This window comes from Nyctereutes procyonoides, unplaced genomic scaffold (genome assembly GCF_905146905.1).
Source record: "Nyctereutes procyonoides isolate TBG_1078 unplaced genomic scaffold, NYPRO_anot_genome, whole genome shotgun sequence".
NCBI lineage: Eukaryota > Metazoa > Chordata > Mammalia > Carnivora > Canidae > Nyctereutes > Nyctereutes procyonoides.
The window spans coordinates 20,698,344-20,723,861 of NW_026575048.1; the positions used below are offsets into that span (position 1 = coordinate 20,698,344).

Sequence of the window (25,518 nt, forward strand, 5' to 3'; positions counted from 1 at the left end):
ATATGAAATTGAGGGGTTGGGGATACAAACATTCAGCCTATAGCAGAACCCATCCTTTCATGGATTTTACTTCCAGGAACCCCACCAGGTTCTCATGGTAAAGACTGGAGAAGATCCCCTTTATGTTTCTGGCATGGTAATCATGTGGAAATAAGCCCAGAGAATTCTTCATAATAAGAGCCATCCAAGGGGAACCTTCCCAGAGTTCTTCTCTTACCTGAAGAAAGAGCAATTAGCCAGCTCTGACCCTGTCTATCCTCCCTGTCTCATGTAAGAGAGGGGAGGAAAAAAGGCTGAGAAATGCTTCTGAAGACCACAGCCCAGGGACTCAGGGATACTAAAAAAATGAGATTTAATCCCAATATTATGGAACACTTCCCTTCCCAACACCTTTCCACCACATCAACAGACTTCAGGATAGTAACAGTAGATTATAATTGGGAAAGTTGCAAATCACAGAGTCTGTTCAGGAAGCAATTCTCAGGGAAACCCAAAGATAAAAGAGGAAGAAAAAACAAGGAAACTAGAGGAAACAAGCCTGTGGCACTCACAGCCATAGCAATTACTAAATAGAGCCCATCTCCTGCCCAGATTAACACAAAGCCTTAGACTAAAGACCTACTTACCTCAGTTTCTCTTACCTGATTCATCATGTCTGGCTTTCAACAAAAATTTACAAGCCATGTTTTAAAAAGCATGAAAGAGGGATACCTGGCTGGCTCAGTGGGTGGAGCACGTGACTCTTGATCTCGGTGTTGTGAATTCAAGCCCTGTGCTGGGTGTGTGTAGAGATTACTTAAATAAATAAAACTTTTTTAAAAAGCATGAAAGAATATCGTCTGAAGAGACAAAGGAAGCATCAGAACCACACTCAGCTATGATATAGAATGATGAGATAGGGAATTTAAAGTAATAATGATTGTTATGTCAAGGCTCTAATGGAAAAATAGACAACAAACAAGAACAGATGGGGACTGCAAGCAGAGAGATAGAAACTCTAAGAAAGAATCAAAAAGTACTAGAAAGAAACAGCGTAACAGAAGTGAAGAATATCTTTGATGGGCTCATCAGTAGACCTAACTAACACAGCTGAGGAAAAATCAGTGTGCTTGAAAAGATGCCAATAGCAATTTCTCAAACTAAATGCAGGGAGAAAAAAATGAAAAAAACAACAGAGAATATGCAAGCTTGTGGGACAATTCCAAGTGCTCTGAGACACTAACTTTTTTTTATTTTTATTTTTATTTTTTTTTTTTTACTTTTTTTTTTAAATATTTTTATTTATCCATTCATGAGAGACCCAGAGAGAGAGGCAGAGGGAGAAGCAGGCTCCCTGTGGGACTCAATCCAGGGACTTGGGGATCATGCCCTGAGGCAAATTGCTCAACTACTGAGCCATCCAGGCATGCCTAGACACTGGAGACACTGTAACTCTGAAGAGCAGGACGCATGGCTCTCTGGGGACCTCACAGAACACCCACCTGGGGGCTTTTCATTGTGAAGGTAAGGAGGCAAACTAGTCAAGGTCAACATAATCACCAAGCTAGACGGGATGGCGCCACTCTGAAAATTACACTACGAATCCCCAAAAACCACTATGGATTTGAGAAAAGGGCAAATGTAAATAAAATGTTTGATAATAGGCAGTGTGGTCTAATGGAACAAATACAGACCCTGAGTTAGACCTAGGTTTTGGTCTGGGCTCTACCCCTTTGAGCTGTTGGACCTTAGGCAAGTCACTTGCCTTTGAGATTCTGTTTCCCTCTTTTTTTAAAAAAATATTTTATTTATTTGAGAGACAGAGATAGCAAGAGGGCACAAGCAGGAGAGGAGAGGGAGAAGCAGGCTTCTCGCTGAGCAGGGAGCCTGAGATAGGGCTGGATGCCAGGACCCTGGGATCATGACCCGAGCTTAAGTCAGACACTCAACTAACTGAGCCACCCGGCACCCCATGTTTCCCTCTTTCATAAAGTGAGTATCATGATACTTTTCTCACTGGTTTGCTGCAGGGATTAAGTTAATCATGTATATAAAGCATGCAGGAAATGTTCAATATTCACTTTAATTCTTATTAAATTTTGAGTAATGCAACTAAAGAGAAAAAAATAGCCAACTCTTCTGTTGGCTTCATAAAATAATATCAGAAAAAATCAGGTAGAGGCAGTGATGGGTATTTTTTAGTGCTGTATTTCTTTGGACCCATTTTATTTACTTACTTATTATTATGATTTATTTTTTTTTGAGAGAGAGAAACCAAGATAGCACAAATGGAGAGGAAGAGGGAAAAACAGGCTCTCAAAAAAAAAAAAAAAAAAAAAAAAAACAGGCTCTCCTCTGAGTAGGGAGCCCAGTGCGGGGGGCGGGGCTCCATCCCAGGACCCCAGGATCATGACCCCAGCTGAAGACAGACACTTAACCAACTGAGCCACCCAGGCGCCCCTGGCCTCATCTTATAAGTGAAAATCCAACTTGGTGACAGGATGAGGGAATTCTTTCCCATTTCAGCTCATCAGCACTCATCAGGGTTTTTTTGTTTTTTTTTTTTTTTTTTTCATTTTTCATCAGGGGTTTAATAAAGCAGAGTGTGACTGGTAGGGAACAAAAAGATGATCAAAGATCTGGCTCTGGGTATCCCTGGGTGGCTCAGTGGTTTAGAGCCTGCCTTCAGCCCAGGGCCTGATCCTGTAGACCCAGGATCGAATCCCATGTCAGGTTCCCTGCATAGAGCCTGCTTCTTTGACTGCCTGTGTCTCTGCCTCTCTCATTCTCTGTGTGTGTGTGTGTGTGTGTCTCTTATGAATAAATAAAAAATCTTAAAAAAAAAAAAGATCTGACTCTTAGAGTAACGGTTTTGTTCTCTGAAGGTGGTTGTATATATTTAAGTTGTTCCTTGTTGTCACTATTATTCTTGCTAACGCCCAGATGAAGTTGACTTGTTAAGGGAGAAAACAGCTTAAAACAAAACCTCTTTATCCTTATCTGAATAATGTTGGCATTGTGAGACCATGCAGTTCATAGGTTCCATGTGGGTGTGAAATAAATGCAAATTTCAAATTATAGATTTCCGCTATGGGGCTAGGATAGCTAGAGTCATCCAGCGATTCTTGCTTTATGTTGGCTTGTGGCTATTCTAGTTCCAAGACAAGACACACTTTATTTTTAAAATTAAACTTTGAAACTTAAAAATAAAAGTGGGGGGGACAAGTTTCCTAGGCCAAAAGGAATGATTTAAATTTTTGGAGAGCTCATCAGCATTTCAAGAGCAATGATAAGCCACTGGCATTTACTTTGATGTTTTCAGCTCAAGCACAGCCACCCCCACCCCCACCCCTGTCCCCTCCTGTGTCTCAGTGTTGTGCTGGGTGGCCACAGCTCTGGGACCTGAAAGTCTCTTAGTCTCATTTCCCACTGCTCTTGTTTGTGTATCTGTTTAGCCCTATGCCTTTCTTTAAAAAATTTTTTTTTGTTTTTTTAAAGCTTTTATTTTTAAGTGATTTCTACACCCAACATGAGGCTTGAACCCAAAACCCTGAGATCAAGAGTAGTACACTCTACCAATTGAGCCAATGAGCCAACCTGGGCCCCCCTAGCTCTATGCCTTTAGATCTTCTACAGGCATTCTCTCTTGTCTTTCTCTCAATATCCATTTATCCATCTCCCGTCTCGTTTTTGGTTCCTGCCCTGTGGCACTGACCTGAATATAGAAGTTTGACTGCTGGCTCACAATTGTTTTAGTGGCTAAGTAGACTTCACAATGTGTTCTCCATGCTAGGGTTGTCATTGACCTATGAGGGGGGAAAAGGTGAAAAGAGAAGGCCGAGGAAGAAATCTAATACAAACCTCCTTGGGAATGTTGGAGAATACCCTTTCTCAGAGGACACCTCGAGAAGTAACAGGTTGGAACTGCAGAGAAAAGAACATGACTCCTTGAGAGTCATTCATGGTCACCATAGTCTCTGCACTGGAGAGTCAGCTTTCTCTGCTGGGGCAAGAGGGCTCTGCTCTGTATCAGGCAGATGTGTTTTGGAGCCCTGATAATGCTTATATTGGGGTGACTTTTGGGGCAAGTCACTTGACTTCTATAAGTTTGGACCTCCTCATCTGTAAGAAATGACCAGTGCTATCTGCCCTGTGAAGTTGTAAGGATCCAATGTGTTTCCAAAACACCCACTATTCCTACACTCATTCCCCTCTTATGATAACTCTTCATTTACCCATTATTCAGAAGCTTGTTGTTACGGTGATTTGGAACCCTAAACACATTTACTCATAAGAGCCAATAGCCCTCAGCTTTGAGAAGTCTGGCCCCAACACCAGTCTATCTACTATCCTCTTTGTCTTCAAAGACTTGATTTTCAAGTCATGATGGGTTCCTCTGCTGTCTTCCAAATACTTCCCAGCTCCCCCAACCACAAATTTTTACTTCTTCATCCTGGAATCTCAGACCTCTGCTTAGAATCATCCAGCATATCAATATCCAGGTGAAATCCAAATCAAGCTCCTCCATTTCCTGATGATCTGTTCAGAACTGATTTATCTCTCATCTGAATTCCTATTTTACTTCATCAAAGCTGGTCATATGAGCCTTATAGTAAAAGTCACAACATACTGCTTTTTGTAGCTATTATAATGGGATTGCCGGGATCCCTGGGTGGCGCAGCGGTTTGGCGCCTGCCTTTGGCCCAGGGCGCGATCCTGGGTCTCCAGGATCGACTCCCACATCGGGCTCCCGGTGCATGGAGCCTGCTTCTCCCTCTGCCTATGTCTCTGCGCCTCTCTCTCTCTCTCTCTGTGACTATCATAAATAAATAAAAATTTATAATGGGATTGTCATTTTTTTATTTTTTATTTTTTGGGATTGTCATTTTTTTAAAGAGAGAGAGCATGTACAGGGGGGTGGGGGCAGGAAGAGGGAGAGGAAAAATCTTAAGCAGGCTTGGTGCCTAGGGCAGAGTAAGAGGTTGAGCTCGATCTCATGACCCTGAGATCATGACCTGAGCCAAAATCAAGAGTTGGATGCTTAACTGACTGAGCCACCCAGGTGTCCCAGCAATGTCATATTCTTATATTCCCCCCACTATTCCATAACCATTTGTTATTGAATAAATGAATGATTATAGCTACATTTGTTGAGTGTGTGCTATATGCCAGGCAGTGTGCTATGCCCTTTATATGTATTTCCTTATGCAATCATCATGGCAGTTTTTAAAAAATGTGCTATGGGGCAGCCCGGGTGGCTCAGCGGTTTAGCACTGCCTTCAGCCCAGGACGTGATCCTGAAGACCTGGGATCGAGTCCCACGTCAGGCTCCCTGAATGGGGCCTGCTTCTCCCTCTGCCTATGTCTCTGCCTGTCTCTCTCTCTCTCTGTGTGTGTGTCTGTCTCACATGAATAAATAAATAAAATCTTTAAAAAAATAAAAATAAAAAAATAAAAAACGTGCTATGATCCTCGAGTTATGTAGGGAGCTAAAGTTCAGATGACATAAGTAACTTTCCTAAGGTCAATTATCCAGAAAGTAGAGCAATGATTTCAACCTAGGGACGTATGACTCCAAGACCTATGCCCTTTCTACTTTCCAGGAGAGATAACCTAGATTGAAAGTAAACAAATAAAGCTAAAAGCAAGTACTGGGGACATTTACTGCCTCAGGTTTAGATGAGACGTTCAACAATGTTCCTAGCAGACAGATGACCTCAAGGCTGCTCTTTCTCTTACCAGGGAAGTCAGGTCCCGGAAGAGCAAAGGAGGGAGTCCAAATTTGAGGTCCACTAAATGTTGCAAAAAACGTTTCCTCCACTAGAGGACTCCCTCCCCCTGAGGCAAAAAGTGTAGCTTCCAAGGAAGGTGGTAGCCCAGGGATCCAGCTATTGACAGCCTGTAAGGAGGGCGGCTGCACTCCACCTCCCTGAGGCTCAATCCATTTTGCCTAAATCCCTAGGTCCCTGCAGAGCCTGGCCAGCCTGTGAATCCCTAGGGTAGTGCCCTAAACTGAAGCAGTGGGAGGACAAGCCCCTCTCCCCAAGTTTTCACAGCCACATCCTGGGCTCCCTGGATTAGGGATGCTTTGGTGTAGGTTCATCTGGGGGCTCCTTTCATAAACTCAGGATGTGTGGGGCAGGGGGCTGAATAGTAAACCTTCCTCCTTGGAGAAGCAGACTCAATGTGAATAATCCAGCAGGGCACTCCCCAAATGCCAGCCTGGCCTGCTCCAGGCCCTGAGCCCTTGGCAAAGGATGGCAGTGAAAGTGGTCCGTAGACACCTCACTTTGCAGGCTCTGCCACCCTGCCGCCCCTGTGGGTTTTGTTGAGAGGAGGAGTGGGGCATCCTCCGGAGAAGTAAAGCACCATTTTGGCTGAAAATAACTTGTAGAGAGGTGTGAACTACCTCTCTGGCTGTGGCTGCGCAGGCAAGGTGGCTGGGAACTCCCTCAACTTCACCTCTTCTCTCAAGCTGGGAGGAGAGGGCTTCTGCAGTAACCCATTGGGGTTCCCGGGAGGGACTCTGGATGGGGTTGGAGGTGAGAACTCACTGGTGCATTTTAATCAATAGAAACGGCTTTGAAGTGACATTAAGTGAAAAGAGGCAAATTACTAAACCACAGCTAAGCTATTATTACAACTACATAAAAGATTACAGTAAAGGCTTAAGAGGGGGTTAGGGAGGTGGTACTAAGGCCTGATAATCCTCCCTCTCCTTTTCTAGATTTGTTGATTTAGTTAAATTATGTTTAAAACGTGAAGAAAAAAAGGTGAGTGTAAGTTGAGTCAAAAAACATTTCCAAACACTTCCCTGTGTCCTGAAAGAAGGTGTCAGAAACAGGACAGGTGGCTGGACCTGAGAGCTCTGGATGGAGAAGCTCTAGCTCAGAGCAGCCCAGAGAATGAACCCGGGGTTCGAGTCCCTGGAGGGGTCAGATGCGAAGCTTAGTTGGCCCTGAGTGGCCGTCCACTGTGTACTGTACCTACGTGAGGATATTTTTCTCTAACGCCCACCCCGCCCTCTCCAGCGTGCGACCTCGCCGAGCGCCCGCTTCGAAGGCGTCGTACTGGGTCCGGGAGGGAAGCCGGCGGCAAAGGGCAGGCCCGGCAGCCACCGGGTGAGGCGGCCGGGGCATTGTTTCAGCCCCTCGGGTGGGGTCGTGCAGGGGGAGGGGAGGTGCTGTGTCTTCGGGACCCGCCCCAGAGCCCTCCCAGGGGACTCGTGCATCAGCGCGTCCCAGCGCCGGGGCTTTGTGAAGGGCCGTGGGTCACCATGGAAACCCAAAGGCACGCGGAGCAGGGCGCGAGGGGGGTCGGCGGGTTCTCGGGCCTCACTCTCCTTCCCCTCTCGGACCCCGGCCCTGCAGCAGGGCCTGTCGGGAGTTGTAGTCCCAAGGCGGCGGCCGCGCGCGGCGGCGAAGATGCGGGGCGCCGCCTGTGCCCGCCTCCCCCTAACCTGCTAGCGCGAGGTGGGGAGCGCTGGAGAGGAGGCGTCGGGTCGGTGATTGGCCGAGGCCGCCTCCAGCCCCCACCCACGTCCCCTCCCCAGCTCCCGGCTTCCGACTCCAGCGCCGCGCGCTCCAAGGCGGCGATCGAGCGAGCGCGCGTGCAGCCGCCGCCGCCCTGAGCACCCGCAGCTCCCGCGCCGCGGCGAGACCGAGGAGAGACGGACCGACCGACGGACCCTCGCAGCCGCAGCATCCCGGAGGAGTGCGTGATGGCGGGGCGGGCGGTGGGCTCATTTTCCCCGGGCTGGGACATCCTTCTCACGGCCTCCGTTGCTCTGGGAGGCGCACAAAAGGGCAGGGATAGGGGTGCACCCAGGGACCCGGCCTCAGGGGACGCGGCGGGAGGTGTGGTTTGGGAGTGGGGCGGCCATCGGGGCTAAACTGGGGTCGGGATCGAGTCCTCTTTGTACGCCCACAGAGCCCCGTGCAGTGCCTTGCTCATAGTAGGCGTTTCGAGCGTGCTCGTGGGATTGCAAAGAACTGGGGTGAGACGACGGCTTGGTTGAAGGGCTTTCACTCTTGGCACACAGTAGGCGCCCAGCCTCGCTCGTCGAGGTGCACTGAATGGCTGGAAGCCTGGGCGGGGGCTTCTCTGGCTACGGGCCCGTCCTGCCCGAATCCCTAGATGGTCGCTGCCCGTGGCCCCCCGTTACCACCGGTGCACGCACCCTGCGTCCATTTCGCCTCCGGGTTGGGATTTGCCCAGCCTGGACCGGACCCGACGGCCCGTTCCACCCGTCTGGCCAACGCGGCGGTGCCTAAGGACAATTCGCCTGCTGCCTCCGAGGCACCTGCCCGAACCACAAAGGCCGCCTGTGGCTGCCCGGCCCAGAGCGAGCGCCGAGCTGGGTGCCTTCGCTGGAGCCCAGTGCGGGAGCTCTCCCCGCAGCAGCGATCTTGGCGGGCGACCGACATCGACGCCCCAGGCCGGGGAGGGGCAAGAGCCGGAGCCAGACAGAAGCTGGGACCGGGAGAGGCGGACGCCAGGCCTCAGTCTGAGCAAAGATGGGGAGATGGGGAAGCTGGGTGGGGACAGGTGGACCGGCTCCGGGGAGAGAGGCAAGTGGAGACCAGGGTTTGAGGGGCAAAGAGAGGGGGCGGGGGGCGGGCCCGAAGAGGGAGGGAAGGAGTGCGGTGCAGGTGGCGCGAGGCGGAGCGAGTCTGGGGCTGATGAAGAATGAGGATGGGATGGGAGGAGAGATGCTGGGGGGTGGAGACCGCCGGGGTCTGCGGAGGGTAGACGCCTGGGGGGAGGAGATCCGCGCGGGCAGGGGGAGGGTCCCTCTGGGGAGGGAGGTCTCCCGGGGGAGGGAGGTCTCCGCGGAAGGGAGGCGCGGGCGGCTGGGAGGCGAGTCCCGGGCCTGAAGACCCTAAGCTCCAGACGTGGAGCCTGGCGGTCCAGGTGGCCAGCTGGGCGTGGCCCTTGGACAGGCGACAGACCCAGGATGGCGGATCCGAGACGGGGCTGAGCTGTCCCCACCAGGAGCTTTGTCTCCCGGCCTGACACAGCCCGTGGGGACTCGCTTCAGGTTTTGCGATAATCCGCAGCGCCGCAGGCACACCCTTTTCTTCTCGGGGCTGAAAGGCTTGGTCCAGTGGCAGATGCTGGCTGGGAGGCGGGATGGGGGACGTCTCCCGCCCGAGAGACCTGGAGAACAATAGCCGCCACTGGTATCCTCCGGATCCCGAACTAGGCCCCCCCTCCCCCGAACTCAAGTGTGCAGTTTTCTGGTGCAGAAAACGCTACCGTAGAAATCTCCGGGCGTGCCCTCGTCTTTGGGGGTTTATCTTGGAGCACCAACCCCTGCATTAATTCCCTGGTGTGAGTCGCGCGTCCCCCCAGACTGTGGGTCGGGCAGGAAGCCGCCGCCGCCGGCTTTGATGCCTGCTTGGCCTCCGCGCCGTCGCCTCCTGCCTCCTGCCTCCTGCTGTTGACCAGCAGCCCAGACGGCGTGGTGGCCCCGCGGCGACCTGGTGATTGCCTCCGTGCAGGGCGAGCTCCCTCGGGCGGTTGGCTTTGTCTGCTGAGGCTGGCCACGTCTAAGGTCTGCTGTTTATTCACAGAGGGAGCAGTCAGGGTTGGTGGGGATTGCGGTGAAATCGGGAGAAGTGGTTTTGGAGATTGATTACCCGCCAAGGGTGCGGCTCCTGGCTTTTAGAGCCTGCAGCCAGGGGACCAGAGCTTCCCATTGCCAGTGACCACACCCAAACCAGTGTGTCCATCCTTTTGCATATTTTGCCCATATTGCCTGCTGACCTAAGATGGGGATGGCTCTGTGATAGGAGGTGGCTGCTTGCCCATGGGAAAGCAGATGAACAGAAACGGAAACACAAAACAAGGATTCAACACAGCTTTCCATGCACTCATAGTGTTGCTGGCGGTGTAAGCATCTTTCATGTCAGGCTGCAGCATCTTGACATGTGAAAGGACTGCCCAATCCTAAAATTCTGTTTTAGAGATTTCCCTTGATCATTGTTTAGCTTATATTAAAGGTGACTCTTAAACATAGGGTTTATACTTTTAAATTGTCATTCATTTAATGAAAAGGTGGGAAGGGAGGGCAAGGCAGAAGCATTTTTATTCCAAGAGTGAAGGAAGCAAGGATAAAAGAGAGCATCATAGGACTAATCATTGAGACTTCTATTTGCCATTAAGTTAACTGATGAGCCTTTGGCTCTGTCTAGCGGTGAAACCCCAGGATTTTCTTTCTTAACCAGGTTGATGCATAAGGCTGTGATGTCACTGTTGGCTCTTGTCCAGAACATTTGATAGTTGCCAACCTGAAGGCCTCCTATCTGGAGTATACTGAGCGGCCACAGGAAAACAGCAGTAGACTATATCTTACTGCTTTTCAAGGATGGTGTTTTGAGGTGGTGCCTCTCAGAATTTACAAAACTGGTCTGAAAGGATTAGCTGGAATGTTGTTCACTGGATGTTTTAAGCTAAGCGAATAGACCTATCTATCTCTAGAGTAGATGAAAACCAGGAATCTCAATATTAGAAAACCTAAAATCTGACATGAAGGTTTTTTTCTTATGAAAAAGCTTCAGTAGGAAATGTGTTTTCACATCATTATCCCAAGGGAAAAGTTTCAGGAGGGCATCTTTTATTGGTTTATGGATTATTATTTTTTTATTATTTATTATTATTTATATTATGGTTTATTATTATTATGGATTATTTTATGGATTTGTTTAAGGATATAATGCTACCAAGCCCTGTGTGAACATCCCAACCAGTATTTTCCTCCTGGGGAGTTCAGAGATGAGGAATACCAATATGATCAGCCCATTTCTAAAGGGAAGATGGGGAGAAAGCAGCATCCCCCTCCTATCTCCTATGAAAATGTCTGAGAGGGGGATCCCTGGGTAGTTCAGCGGTTTAGCGCCTGCCTTCGGCCCAGGGTGTGATCCTGGAGTCCTGGGATCAAGTCCCACATCAAGCTCCCTGCATGGAACCTGCTTCTCCCTCTGCCTGTGTCTCTGCCTCTCTCTCTCTCCCTGTGTTTCTCATGAATAAATAAATGTTTAAAAAAAAAGAAAAGAAAAGAAAAGAAAATGTCTGAGAGACTGGGCCCAGAAGGGAGAGGCAGCTGAGTCCCAGAATTCTGGGGTGCCATTCTTAATTCTCATCTCCTTGACCTTGAGGACCTCAGCTAGGTATATACAAGGTGCTCACAGGCCATGAAGACCTGGCTATTTTCGGCATAGCCTCTCCAAGATGGAGATGTAAGCCAGCATAGTTTCAATATGCTCAATGCACTGTGTATTTCCACCTGTGGGAACAGTTACACAGCAAGGCAAGAGTACACAATTGGTCAAAGTTAAGTTTGGAGACTTAGTGTACGCACCTCTGTCCTCCAGCCATGCCTCTCTGGAAAATTTCCCTCTTTGGTAACAGCTCCTCTCATCCAGGATTCAGCATGATCCTGCATTAGCTCTAGGGAATTGTAGGCCAGTGGCCATCATAACTGAACACATCACTGAAGTCAATTAGGATTTAGATAATTACACAGAGCCAGATGAGTTGGTATTACTAGAAAACAATATCTAAGACCCCAGGGTGTCTGGCTGGTTCAGTCAGTAGCACATGTGACTCTTGATCTCAGGGTGGTAAATTCAAGCCCTGCTTGGGGTATAGAGATTACTTAAAAAATCTAAGATCCTCTCTATCTTGCTGGTATAAAAATTAACCAAATTCTGATAGAATCTGATCCTGTCCTTTCTTATTTCCTGAGCTATAAGAAAATAATTTCAGAAAAGTCCTCTAAGACTTAGTTCACTGGATCCTGTAGGAGAACAATACAGAAAATCTTTGTCCTTGTGAAAACCTGTAGGAAGAAGTTGATGTAATATGAAATCAAATGAGAATAATAAGTAAGATATTTGATTTCATTGCACTGCTAGTGAATAAATGAGAAATAATTTCAGGATCACTTTGCCTTAAATTTTTTTTTTTTTTTTTTAAGGATTGATTTATTTCAGGGAGAGCGAGGGAGAGTGAGCTTGAGCATGAGTGGGGGGAGGGGCAGAAGGAAGGAATCTTCAAGTCAGCTCCCCACTGAGAGTGGAGTCCCAGTAAGTGGCTGACTCTCAGGACCCTGAGGTCATGACCTGAGCAGAAACCAAGAGTCAAACACTCAACTGACTGAGCCACCCAGGTGCCCCTGCCTTAAATTTTTTATATGAAAATGAAAGAAAGGTTCAAACAGTAAGGTAGAAATCTTCAATGAAATTTGGTATTTTTGTATAAAGTGGACACATTATATACTCTAACAAAAGAAATTCATGAAGGAATATTGTTTATAAAAAAAAGGAATATTGTTTATGATGGCTTCTATTTCAGCCTTTGAAACTTGTTTAACTTAAAAGAAATACACTTCACTGTAGAATCCTCTGAGCCCTCGGATCGTCCATTTTTTTAAAAAAGATTTTATTTATTTATTGAGAGAGAGAGAAAGTGTGAGCCGGAGTGGGCGAGGGGAAGGGCAAAGGGAGAGGGAGGAGCAGACTTCCTACTGAGTGCAGAGCCCCTAAGCAGGGCTCGAGACCCCAGGACCCTGAGATCATGGCCTGAGCTGAAGTCAGGCGGTTAAGGGTCTGAGCCACCCAGGCGCTCCCCTTGTGCCCTCCTATCAGTCATAGCCTAGTTTGATGCTTGTTCTAGTGTGCCTGCCTGGACCCCCTCTTCCCAATCCAGACTCAAAGGCAGTGTTCCCAGGAGGGAGAGCCTGCACCTAAGCCAGAAAGCCAGGTGTCAGATCCCGACTCTGCTACTCTGCCTATCCTTAGGTGAATTACTTTTCTCTTGAGGACTCAGTTTTTTCACCTATACAATGTTTAAATAGTATTGAGAGTAGTGCCTGGCACCTAGTAAGTGCTCAACAAATGTTGGTTATCACTGTTGTCACAATCTCCCCCAGAATAGGCCCACAAAAACATTTTGATTCCCCATTTAATCTTTCTCTTTTTTTCTGATTTTCTTTTTTAAGTCATCTCTGTGCCCAATGTCAGGCTCAGTTCACAACCCTGAGATCAAGAGTTGCATGCTCTACTGACTGAGCCAGCCAGGTGCCCCCTTTTTTTGTGAATTTCTTTTCTTCATTTAATATTTAATTGCCAGGGGCCAGGGCAGGCTGCTGTGCAGTATCAACTGTGGGAACAGAAAAAATGATTAGGACCCCCTTTATGAACTCCCACCCTTGCAAATAGTAGGAATAGCTCTGTGCTGAGTCTGAGTCTCTTGAAGCACAGCTGCTGTCAGCAGCTGAGAACTTGTAATTAAGAATGTTCCAGAAGTGCTCTGATACCAGCTTTGCCAAATCATCACCATGTGTGGAACTGGCCTGGCATCTCACCTGCTCCTATACCATCTAAAAGAACTACTAAACACCTGTAACTGGTGAGGTGCTACTGCTCCGAGGTTGTTCTGATCTTGGTATGGGGAAGAGCGATCATGTTTGGTTGATGGCAGCTTGTTGGAAATAAAAATATCTCAGGTTTTTCAGCTAAGAAATGAACTTGGCACCACAGAATTACGTATTTAACAAACACTTTCAAAGCATTTACTCGGTGCTAGGGGTTGTTCTAGTTCCTATGAGTTAAGTACTGTTATTATCCCAAGTTTACAGTTGAAATAACAGAGGTATAGAAATGACCCAGCTAGATACATGGCAGAGCCAAGTTTCAAACCCAAGGAGTCTGTGTAGTCTGTATAAGTTAGGATTCTCCAGGGAAACAACCGATAAGGATTGGCTTATGTGATTGTGGAGTCTAGCAAATCTAATATGTATAGGGTAAGCCAACAGGCTGGAACTCTCAGCCAGGAGCTGATGTTGAGGTGTCTTTTTTTTTTTTTTTTTTAAAGAGAGAGAGAAGGGGGGCGGGTCAGGTGGAAAAAGAGAATCTTAAGTATGCTCCATGGTCAGTACAAAGCCCACCACGGGCTTGATCTCCTGACCCTGAGATCATGACCTGAGCTGAAATCAAGAGTCAGACAGTTAACCAACTGAGCCACCCAGGCACTCCTGATTGTTGAGGTCTTAAAGCAGAATTTTTTCTTCCTTGGGGAAACCTCAGTTTTTCTCTTAAGGCCTTTCAACTGATTGTATGAGGCCCACGCATATTAGTAAGGAAAAGCTCCTTTAATTAAAGCCAACTGATTGTAGATGTTAACCTCATCTACAAAATACCTTCGCAGCAACATCTATAGTGAGTGTTTGAGGTATGATAGCATAGCCAAGTTGACATAAAAAAAGGTACTATCACACAGAGTCCATGCTTTGGAACACTACACCAAGGTAAGAACCTTCCCTGGTGGATGTAAAGTTGACAGTCAACTAAAGAATTTAGCAATGGGCTAGTCCATTACAAAATGGTTCTCCTCACCTTGTTTCAAATAGTTTTTAGACCTCTTTTTCATCCATGTAGCTTCCAGGATGAAATATTGCTCAGAGTAAGTAAGCAGTCAATAATATTGAAAGAATACAGACTGTCTGGGTGGCTCAGTTGGTTAAGCAAGCATCTGTCTTCAGCTCAGGTCATGATTTCCGAGTTCTGGGATCAAGCCCCGCATGGGGCTCCCGCTCAGTGGGGAGTCTGCTTCTTCCTCTCCCTCTGTTGTTCTCCCTCTGTCTCAAATGAATAAATAAAAAATCTTAAAAAAAATAATATTGAAAGAATGACTGAATGATTTCAATAATATTTTTCAGGATCTTCCAACCATTGAGACCTCTGGCTCCCCATTTAAATTTTAAAATCATTTGGCTCAAGTGCAGTTGAGGTTTTATGAATGACTAGATTCTCTGGGAAAAAGAAGAGTATCTGCATTCTGCATTGAGTGCTGTCACTCCCCAACCCCAACACCTATCCATTTTCATTGGCTCAGCAAAAATGTTTGGGTCTGTTACTGCCGCAGCTCCTGTGTCTCCCACACATCAGCAGTGCCCAGTACTCGGCCACACCATCTTCGTGTCATTTCCGTGTCCATTGACAGGCAGCCCCTTTGTTGATTTCAGATCCACCATGGGCTCACTCTAGTTTCTCAGGCTTTGGGTCTTTATTCTTCCGGCTTTTGTCTGGTCCTGGTCTTGCCTTTGTCTCTCTGCAGAGCATGCATGACCCACTATTGACAGAGAAGCTCTCTCCTTTCTCATTTTTATGGTTTCATCCAGATTTCTGTCTTTGTGGATTGATAGGTTCATTCTGTTATAAAATTCAAACACAGCCTCCCAATTTTTTCATTAAATGTTTTTTAAGGTCTGTTTCCAATGCATGTGAAGCTCGACTTTATTGAAGTTACTTGGATTGTTCTAAGCTTGCCCTATTGCCAAGTGTGTGGGCAATACATATGCATAAGATGGTGATTTTTGGAGGGTGGGGTAGGTGAGAGTGTATTTTTAAAATTTTTTATTTTTAAATTCTTCAGTGAAATATAACAGAAATACAGAAAATATACAAATTATACGTGTATGGTTTAATGAATTTTTGCAAACTAAACATGTCCATGTAATCAATACCAGATGAAGAAATATATTAACAGTACCCCCAAGTCTTCCCCTTCCCCCCCTTTTTTTTAAATTTTTATTTATTTATGATAGTCACGAGAGAGAGAGAGAGAGAGAGAGAGGCAGAGACACAGGCAGAGGGAGAAGCAGGCTCCATGCACCGGGAGCCCGACGTGGGATTCGATCCCCGGTCTCCAGGATCATGCCCTGGGCCAAAGGCAGGCACTAAACCGCTGCGCCACCCAGGGATCCCTTCCCCCCCTTTTTTAAGGTCTGTTTTTTTTTTTAATTTTTATTTATTTTTTTATGATAGTCACACACAGAGAGAGAAAGAGGCAGAGACATAGGCAGAGGGAGAAGCAGGCTCCATGCACCGGGAGCCCGACGTGGGATTCGATCCGGGGTCTCCAGAATCGCGCCCTGGGCCAAAGGCAGGCGCCAAACCGCTGCGCCACCCAGGGATCCCTCCCCCCCTTTTTTAAAGAGTTTTTTTGTTTTTTGTTTCAGATTTTATTTAAGAGAGAGAGAGACAGAGATAGTGAGAGCATGAATGGGGAGGAGAGGGAGAAGCAGGCTCACCAGTGAGCAGAGAGGCTGACGTGGGGCTTGATCTCAGAATCCTGAGATCATGACCTGAGCCAAAGGCAGATGCTTTGCCGAATGAGCCACCCAGGCACCTCACACACACACACACACACACACACACACACACACACACACACACACACACACACTTTTTAAAATAATCTCTACACCCACCATGAACCTCGAATATACAACCCTGAGATCAAGAGTTGCACACACCACCCACCCAGGTGCCCCCTCACAGGCCCCCACCCCCCATAAGTCCCCTTCTAGTCACTCTTCCTCCTGCGTCACTAACCACCATCATGGCTACTTAAGAGTATAGATAAGCCATGCCTGTTTTTCAGCGTTTCACAGGTGGAATCATTATGGTGGATACTGTTTAATGAGTGGCTTCTTTTGCTCATTGCTCTTGGATTTCATTTGCTAATTTTCATTGCTATGTATTGGTCCATCATATAAATGTACCATGTTTATTTATCCATTATGTTGCTATTTTTTTTTAAGATTTTGTTTATTTATTAGAGACGGAAAGAGAGAACAAGCAGTGGGGAAGGATGAAGGGAGAGGGAGAAGCCGACTCCCCCCAGAGCAGGAAGCCCAATGTGGGTCTTAATCCCAGGACCCCGAGAAAATTACCTGAGCCAAAGGCAGCCGCTTAACTGGCTAAGCCACCCAGGCACCCCTTCCCATTATATTGTTAATGGGTATTTGGGTGGTTTCCAGTTTGGGGTTATCATGAATAGTGCTATTGTGAATATTCTAGTACATATTTTGTTCGTAAACATATGTGTGTTTCTGTTGGGTATATCCTTAGGAGTAGAATTGCTGGGTCAAGGGTTTGCATATGTTATTTTTTAGTAGACTGTGCCAAATAGCAAGATTAATGGTGATTTTAAAACATTTTTTAAAAGGTTTTTTTTAAAAACACTTTGAGGGATGCACTGCTGTGATTAAACTATTTTTAGAAACCCGAGAGGCTGGCATAATGTCGTGGCTTGATCAGAGTTTGGTTTCCAATTCTTATTCTTCAGCAAAAAATAGAACTTGAAGCTGTGTCTCATTCCACAGTAGCTCAAGTGCACCTTTTTAAGCTAATGGTTGTGGTTCAGCCTTAGTCTTGCTACAGCAATTTCCTTATTCCTGTTCCTTAAGGAAAAGATGAGATTCAGATTATAATTGCAAAATGGGTCCAAAGATCATTCCGGAGATGTCTTATCAGCCTTGAACAAGATTAACAAGTATTTTTTCTTCTGATAACTATTTTGCATTTCTTATATCAAGTCAAATAGCAATTTTAAATTGTGTAATTTCGGTGGCTTAAAAAATCCCTTAAAATGTGGCAGCTTGGAATCACAGAGTTCAGACTTGTTATTTGGGAATTAGAATTATAGCATAGATCCCTTTTTTTTTCTGCAGGTTTCTAAAAAGATTTAAAATGGACATGATTTTTACAACTGGATTATAATGGAAAAAAGCCTCTGCAACTACTGAAAACCAGGATAGATGAGGCACAAAGATAGAGCAGTAGCCTTCAGATTGTGCATATAAGGCAAACGCATCTCACTGCTGGTCTTCATTGTTGGCAGTGAGATGGCAGCAGAAAACATGGCCCTTGTAGATCAAGGGCAGCAGTGTAGATGTGATGATGACAGGACGATGGCAATGAAACCTGGGCCACCCACAGAACATGAATTCCTAACTCTGCAGGTTTTTCTATAAAGGGTACCCATTCAGAGCCCCAGTTCTTCCTAAGAAAGACTTTTTTCCTGTCACGTGGTCTGCCATGTTTGTAAAAGTCCTCATACAAGCAAGTGATCGAGATAAGATTTATCATTTCTTTAAAACCTGGGTTTACTGCTTGGACTCTGTATCCCTAAAAGCACTTAGATATAATGTAGGACTTAATTTGTACAACTAAAATGTATAATATTCCAGGGCGCCTGGGTGGCTCAGTCAGTTAGGTGTCTGTCTTTGGCTCAGGTCATGATCCCAGGGTCCTGGGATGGAGTCCCCACATTGGGCTTTCTGCTCAGTGGGGAGCCTGCTTTTCCCTGTCCCTCTACCTGCCACTCCCTCTGCTTGTGCTCTCTCTTTCTGTGTGTCAAGTAAATAAATAAGTAAAATCTTTAATAAAATAAAATGTATAATATTCCAATATTTAATCAATTACAAAGCACCTACAGACTGTTTCACTGATACAGCTAATGTAATGATTGCTTGTTCCATCAAGCCTTTGTCCATAATGCTCACATAATTTTTACAGAGCTGTAACTGCAACATGCATATTATTTCATATTCTGTTTTCTCATTTGACATTAAAAAAAGATTTTTATGTCCTTACCTAATTTAGAAACATAAACTTTTATTTTATTTTATTTTATTTTTTAGAAACGTAAACTTTTAAATGGCTACCTACCATTCCATTAGAAGGTACACTGTTATATTTAAACATTTACTCATAGATGAATACTTAGATTGCGTCCAATTCTTTTTTTTTTTTTTTAAGATTGTATTTATTTGAGAGAGATAGCAAGAGAGAGCACAAGTAGAGGGTTGGGGAGAGAGAGAACTAAGCTCCCCGCTGAGCCGGGAGTCCTACACGAGGCTCCGTCCCAGGACCCGGGATCATGACCTGAGCCGAAAGCAAACACCCAACCAACTGAGCTACCCAGGTGCCCCTCTTTTCAATTATTTTAAACACTATTCACATCTTTGTGAAATCACATACATGATTTTACCACCCAGCTGGTAATATGTTTTTGAGAATTGAGATTCCCTTAAAATGAGTTTTTGGTGTACAATTTTATCATAATACAATTTTAATCATAATAGCTGATAGTTTCCACATAAAGTCAAATGCATAAATATATGTTAATTCCTTGACTTACGGACCAACTTCACAAAGTTCCCTGTGGTTTTCTAATGAGTCTTAGCAAGGTGGTCATCAAAGAATTTGTGTAAATGTAGGCATAAAATGGTCTGAGATGATTGGTCATTAAAAACAGGACTGCAGTAATAGTTTGGAAGGCAGAGGACCCCAAGTAAAGTCAATTTTTATCAATTCTGTAAAACTGTACTATTTCTTAATAGCAAGTAGCACCCAAAGTTGGCCATTTGAAAGACATGAAATGGTCTCCAAATTGTGGAGGGATCACAAAGTTATCAGGAACACTCAGTAGTTAGTTAAGTTCTAAATATTTGGGAATAGAATGCAAGTTGCCAGGATGAATGTTGGAGCAGCCTGGCAAGTGAGAGGTTTACTAACCATGCAATAACTGGTTATTGCACCGAGGTGTTATTAGAAATAAGCTTGAACATCCCATATTTCCTGAGTGCCTGTAAGGCACAGAGCAATTTCCTAGAGAGCTTGCTCATGGGAGAGAGGTGGATTTGAATTCTGACTCTGCTACTTTCTAGGGGTAAGAGACCTCGGGCAAAGTCAATCTCTCCAAGCCTCGATTTTCTTGTGATTTAAAAGAATGTTTGTGAGGAGACTAGTGGCATACATGCATGGAGCCTGGTGGGTGCATGGTAAGCACTCAGTAAGCAGAGCTAATGGTGTTCTCTAGGTGCTAAGTTAGGTGCTTTGAGATATGTAAAGATATGTAAAAATATGCTCAAAGGTATATGATTGTCAAATGAATGGCCTGGACAATATGATCGCTGGTGCAGAGGTAATAGAGATCACATAAGAGATTCGGTCAAAATGGTTTCGTTCCCTCTGTACGATGAGGAAATGTAGACTAGATGTTATCCCACCACTTTGATGTTCTGTGACAGCCATGCTGTGTCTCTGCTGGGAGTGTCACGTGTCTTACCAGTAGAAACCTGCAGACTGCAGTTGGCCACTACCTATCAAAATTAAAACTGCACACATCCTTTCACACAGCAATACCACCTCTACGAATTTATCCTAAAGATCTGCAAGCGTCTGTGCACAATGAAAAATACAAATGGCCATTATTGCAGCATTATTTAAACTAGCAAAAAATTAGACCAAACCTAAATTCCCATCATTCGAGAGCTAGTTCAGTACATTCTGATACATCTTTTTTTTCTAAAGATTTTATTTATTCATGAGAGACACAGAGAGAGAGGCAGAGACACAGACAAAGGGAGAAGCAGACTCCTCGCAGAGAGCCTCCATCTGGAGGCTGGGATCATGCCCTTAGCCAAAGGCAGACGCTCAACTGCTGAGCCACCCAGGCATCCCATTCTGATACATCTTGACCAAGAAATATTATGCAGCCATTAAAAAATAAGGCGGATGTATAACAACTTCCAATTTATATCGCAATGGAAAGAAAGGCAGAGCAATCTTTAAGGCGTGCTTTTTTGTGCAATACAAAATAGATAAACATATGCTTAAATATACATAAGACTGTCCATGCAAAGAAATACAGCAAAACCTATGAGGTGCTGATCTCTAGAGAAGACTATTTATATGACTTAAATATTTGTCATGTATACATTTTACTCACTCACCAACAATAATAACAGTAATTTGGCAGCTCTCACTGGCTCTGGCTCACCCTGTTAGGGACTCAAGAAAACTTGAGAAGGGTTTAATTCTTGGCACCATGCCCATGGCTTCTGTTCTCAAATGGGCCCCCACTTGGAGGACCCCCCAAAATAAGACACAAGCACGCAGAATAGGGGTTTCGAGCCACTGAAGAGACAGAATGTGTAACCCATTCAAAAAAAGAAAGGTAAAAAAAAAAAAAAAAAGAAAGGTGCTGGGACCAGAAGTGAAGATGACCCATTCCTGTAATTAACAAGTAGAATTTCTAATATTTTTATTCAGGAAAATTTGGTGTAAATCTTAGGATACAGAAGATGAAGAAGCACTAACTCGGCCTCACGAACCCCCCACCATAATGTGTGCAAGGGCTCATTCTGCCGTCCCTTCCTTTATGGGACAGGTGCTGTTGAACTGCACTGGGCCAGGTGGCGTCATAGGACATGAGAGTGAAGAACTTTCTACAAGCATTTTATCATTTCATAAAGGGAGCAACCTCCAGGACAGTTTAGCTTCCAGTGAGCTGTTACCAGGACAGAGAAAGTGTCTGGTGATTTTTGCCCTCTTTGGTTTCAGGTGACAGGTTAAGAAACCCCCAAGTCATCTTGTAGAATTAGTTCCATTCTGCTTAACATTCTGCTTACTCATGGGCATGTTCTCTCTGTAAGGACCGTGAAGACAGACTCTTCCTGTATCCCTTGCCAGGATCCCCAACTCCTGGGGCTCATACCTTTGTGTAATCCTTTCCTGTGACTTGCGTTTAACCAATAAAAGATGGCAAAGGTGATGATGTCATTCCCACAACTATGTGATACAAGATGCTGTCTTGCTAGCATACTTGCTGTGGAGACTCTCCTTGTTCACCTGATGAAGTAAGGGGCTATGTTGGGGAAACCTACTTGGCAAGAAATTGGGTGCCCTCTCAGAGCAGAGAGTGGCCTTCAGCTGAAAGCCTATGACCAGAAGGAAATGAACTCTGTTAACAATCTGAGGGAGCTTGAGGCAGGTTCCCGCATGTCACCTGAGAGTCCCTTTATTCTCACATCAAGCCAGCCACCTGCATTGCCCTTGGCCTATTCCATGCCTTTGGTGCTCAGCTCTGGAAAGCCACATCCCCCTTTACGCCGTGTGGTACAGCTCTGACACAGGCTACAGATCGGCCTCCAGAAACTGGCTTCTGTGCCTTTGGTACCTTCCTTGGTTTACACTAGTTCAGTTTCAGCTGCTGACCAGAAGCAGGGGGAACATGTCTTGATCCCTGTATTCTAAATGCCCTCCTGGGAACCTGATTCTTGACTTGCAGACCAGCCTGGGATTTCCATTTTTCCCTATTACTGCTTCTTGAAGCTTGCCCTGTGGTCTTAGCCTGAAGCACCCTGATGCTTGTAGGAAATCTTTGAAGCCTAATTGACAGCTTTATTGAGGTGTTACTTACATACCATAAAGTTCACCCCTGGAAAGGATACGGGGTGGTTTTTGTGTATTCACAGAGTTGTATACCTATCACTATGCTCTAATCTTAGAACATTTTCATCACCCCAGGAAGAAACCCCTTGCCCATCAGCAGTCACTCCCCTACTGCCTCCCCCCACCACTCTACCCCCAGCTCCTGACAACCACTAACCCACTTTCTACAGGCTTGTCTGTTCCAGATGTTTCATATGAATGGAATCATGTATAGTCTTTAGTGACTGTTCTCATTTTTAAATCTTAAAAGAATGAATGTGGTGTCTACACTCTAATTCACAATATACCCTTTTTTTGTGTGTTGACATGAAGCTATCAAGAATTTTGGAAATTGGGGCAGCCTGGGTGGCTCAGCAGTTTGGCACCTGCCTTCGTTCCAGGGTGTGATCCTGGAGATCCGAGATCAAGTCCCACATCGAGCTCCCTGCATGGAGCCTGCCTCTCCCTCTGCCTGTGTCTCTGCTTCTCTCTCTGTCTCTCATGAATAAATAAATAAAATCTTTAACAAAAAACAACAAAAAAAATAATTTTGGAAATTACATGCTGTTAAAATGTTTACCCCCACCAACGTGCTCCAGAAAGTGCTCCAGAGAGTTCCCAGGCTCATTCATGCCACACTCTTTGGGCCCTGATCTGAAAGAGCAGGCCTAAGTAATTCTGGCAGCATCTAGCTCTTTCTGTCTAGAGCAGATAAAAATCCAAAAGTTGAATTATTTGAGTAGATGCTTAAAGGGGAAGATGATTAACATTGCCTGTGCCTCTGCCCCTAGCCAGGGGCATGCTAAGTACTGTGGGAAGAAGAGGGTGGAAGGAGGCCAGGCCTTGCAAATTGTGGATCTGTCTGAGTGACAGTCAGAATATAGCTAATGTCGCCCTCAGGCTGAGAGAATGATCAGGCCATAGGATACATCAAAGGCCTTTTCTTATAAGGTGTTAGGGCAGGATTTGGGGAAGAGAACTTTCAGGCACAAGGTTAGGTGTGAAGCTGCAGGATGGGGCCTAGGAGGTAGAGGGGATGTGCCTGGCTGGTGTCAGAGGGAGGAGGTTTGGGCAGCAGGGGGAGGGGCAGACTGAAGGTTGTCAGGAGCAACTGAGCCCATCCCTACCCCCCCACCCCGCACTTCTGTCCCTTCCGGGCTCTTCCCCTCTGGGGGGTCTGTGTGCTCAGGGGAGTGACAAAGAGGAGGCCCAGAGAGTGGAAAATGAGGCCCTGTCTTTATCTGCCTGAGTTTACACAGACTGACCGTTCCCTGGGCCTCCAGACCACCCTCGGCGATTCTTCCTTCCTAATGAAAACCAATGACAATGCAATGACAAGTTTGAAAATATATTATGCTTGGTGTGCTTGTGTTTAAGAAAATCGTGTGTAGAAATGCATGCTTTTTCTTCTCTTAAGGTTGTGTTAAAAATGTCTCGTTTCTCCTTTCTTCGATGGACCTTTTGTGCACATCCTTCCTTCATGCTCCAAATAGCCAATAAATAGCACAGAAAATGCCCTCTTTCCTCCCAGTTGTAGAATCCTTTGTTCTCAGCTAAGTTGTGTATATAGGTTTGTGTTTTTCCTTTTAAGTTTGGTGAGCTTGGAGTAATCCATGTATTTTCTTGTATAAGAATTTAAGGTAAGGGGACGCCTGGGTGGCTTAGCAGTTGAGCATATGCCTTTGACTCAGGGCATAATCCCAGAGTCCCGGGATCGAGTCCCACATCAGGCCTCCTGCATGGAGCCTGCTTCTCTCTCGGCCTATGTCTCTGCCTCTCTCTCTCCCTCTCTCTCATGAATAAATAAATAAAATCTTTTTTAAAAAGAAAAGAATTTAAGGTAGGGGTGCCTAGCTGGCTCAGTTGGCAGAGAATGCAACTCTTGATCTCAGAGTCGTGAGTTCAAGCCCCATGTCAAGCGTGAAGCCTACTTAAAAAAGAGAAAAAGAATTTATTTAAAGATTTTATTTATTTATTCATGAGAGACACAGAGAAAGAGGCAGATGGAGAAGCAGGCTCCCTGTGGGGAGCCCAATGCGGGATGCAGGACTGGGGATCACGACCTGAGCCAAAGGCAGACGCTAAACCACTGAGGCACCCAGGCACCCCAGAAAAAAAGAATTTAAAGTAATGAGTAGTGTGACCCATGCAAAAGACTCTATGGGGGAAGAGAACCTCAAGAGCCTAGAAAACATAGCTCAGGGCTTCCCTGTTTGTGTTTTTCGACTCTTAAGCAGTAGTGAACATTGACAAGGCTGTGTCCGGTAGGGGTCCAGTAGTTCACATGGAGATACATCTGTGATGCCCTGTTCTCTCCCCTCCAGCAGTCAAGGACAGTGAGGGACAGCTGGGGCAGGGGTGGGGGGCAGACACATAGGGTTGGCCAGACTGAAGGTAAATACCCTGTGACCAGTACAGCCCATATCGTGAGAGTACAGTGCAGAGGCAGGAAAGAGAATGGGAGTTAAGTCTGGGTGCTGATCTTGCCTTACAGACTGGCTGATCCTCTGTGTGATGCCAGGCAAGCTGCCTAGCCTATCTGAGCCCTCTTGTCCCTGAAGCCTTGCAGTGTGGCTTCTAGGATTAGAAACAAAGCACATTTTGTAGAATGCAGGGCAACGGGACAGAGGATCAATGACTTTGACTTGGCCTTAAAGGTCAGATAGGTTTTGCTCCAGTGACAATGATGTTCTTGCTTTCCCCTCCCCTGGCTTTATAAATAATACATATTCACTGTGAAAAATTTAAACAATATTTAAGTGTAAATGAAATAAAGTAAAAGTCACCTGAAATCTCCCTTCCTGGAGACAGCCACCGTTCACATTTTGGTGACCATCTTCATCACACACACATCCCTTCATCCATCCTGTTTTGCATTTTTCTCTTTCTAATTCTTGTTAAAGAGACTTTCCCCTCTCTTTCCCACTCCTCTTCAACTAAATGCCACCTCCTCACGCTCTGGTAATCGGTATAAACAAACAGGCGTGTTTTCACCCATATTTTGCTTCCTACACATTATTGTGTATAAATAAGATAGAAGGATATTTTCTGTCCTTATACGTTTTATCAGAATAGGATCCTATTATGTCTGTGTGTGGATGACATGGAAAAGTGTATTGGAGTACCATTTTGGTAAAACATATTCTCTACAACCTGTCTTTCTTATCAGTGCAACTTAAGAGAAGTATTATTGGTTTTTTTGGTAAGGATTATATTTTTAAGTAATCTCTCCACCCAACATGGAGCTTGAATTTACAACTCCAAGATCAAGAGTCACATGCTTTACTGACGGAGCCCACCAGGCACCCCTGGAAGAAGGTTTTAAAATTTATTTATTTATTTTTATTTATTTGTTTGTTTGTTTATTTATTTATTTATTTATTTATTTATTTATTTGAGAGCTCGCTGGGCAAGGGTGAGCTCCAGCAGGGGGAAGGACAGAAGGGGAGGGAGAGGGAAAAGCAGACTC

At 45.6% G+C, this 25,518-nt stretch overlaps 1 protein-coding gene across 1 annotated transcript in view; it reads left to right on the forward strand.

Moving 5' to 3' along the window:
- Window positions 1-7,548: 7,548 nt before the first annotated feature.
- DPYSL5 (dihydropyrimidinase like 5) overlaps window positions 7,549-25,518 on the forward strand; it is a 96,821-nt gene continuing 78,851 nt past the window's right edge. Inside the window, exon 1 of the mRNA XM_055326911.1 lies at window positions 7,549-7,692. The gene's annotated coding sequence lies outside the window, so the exon portion shown is untranslated. The remainder of the gene's footprint in view (window positions 7,693-25,518) is intronic.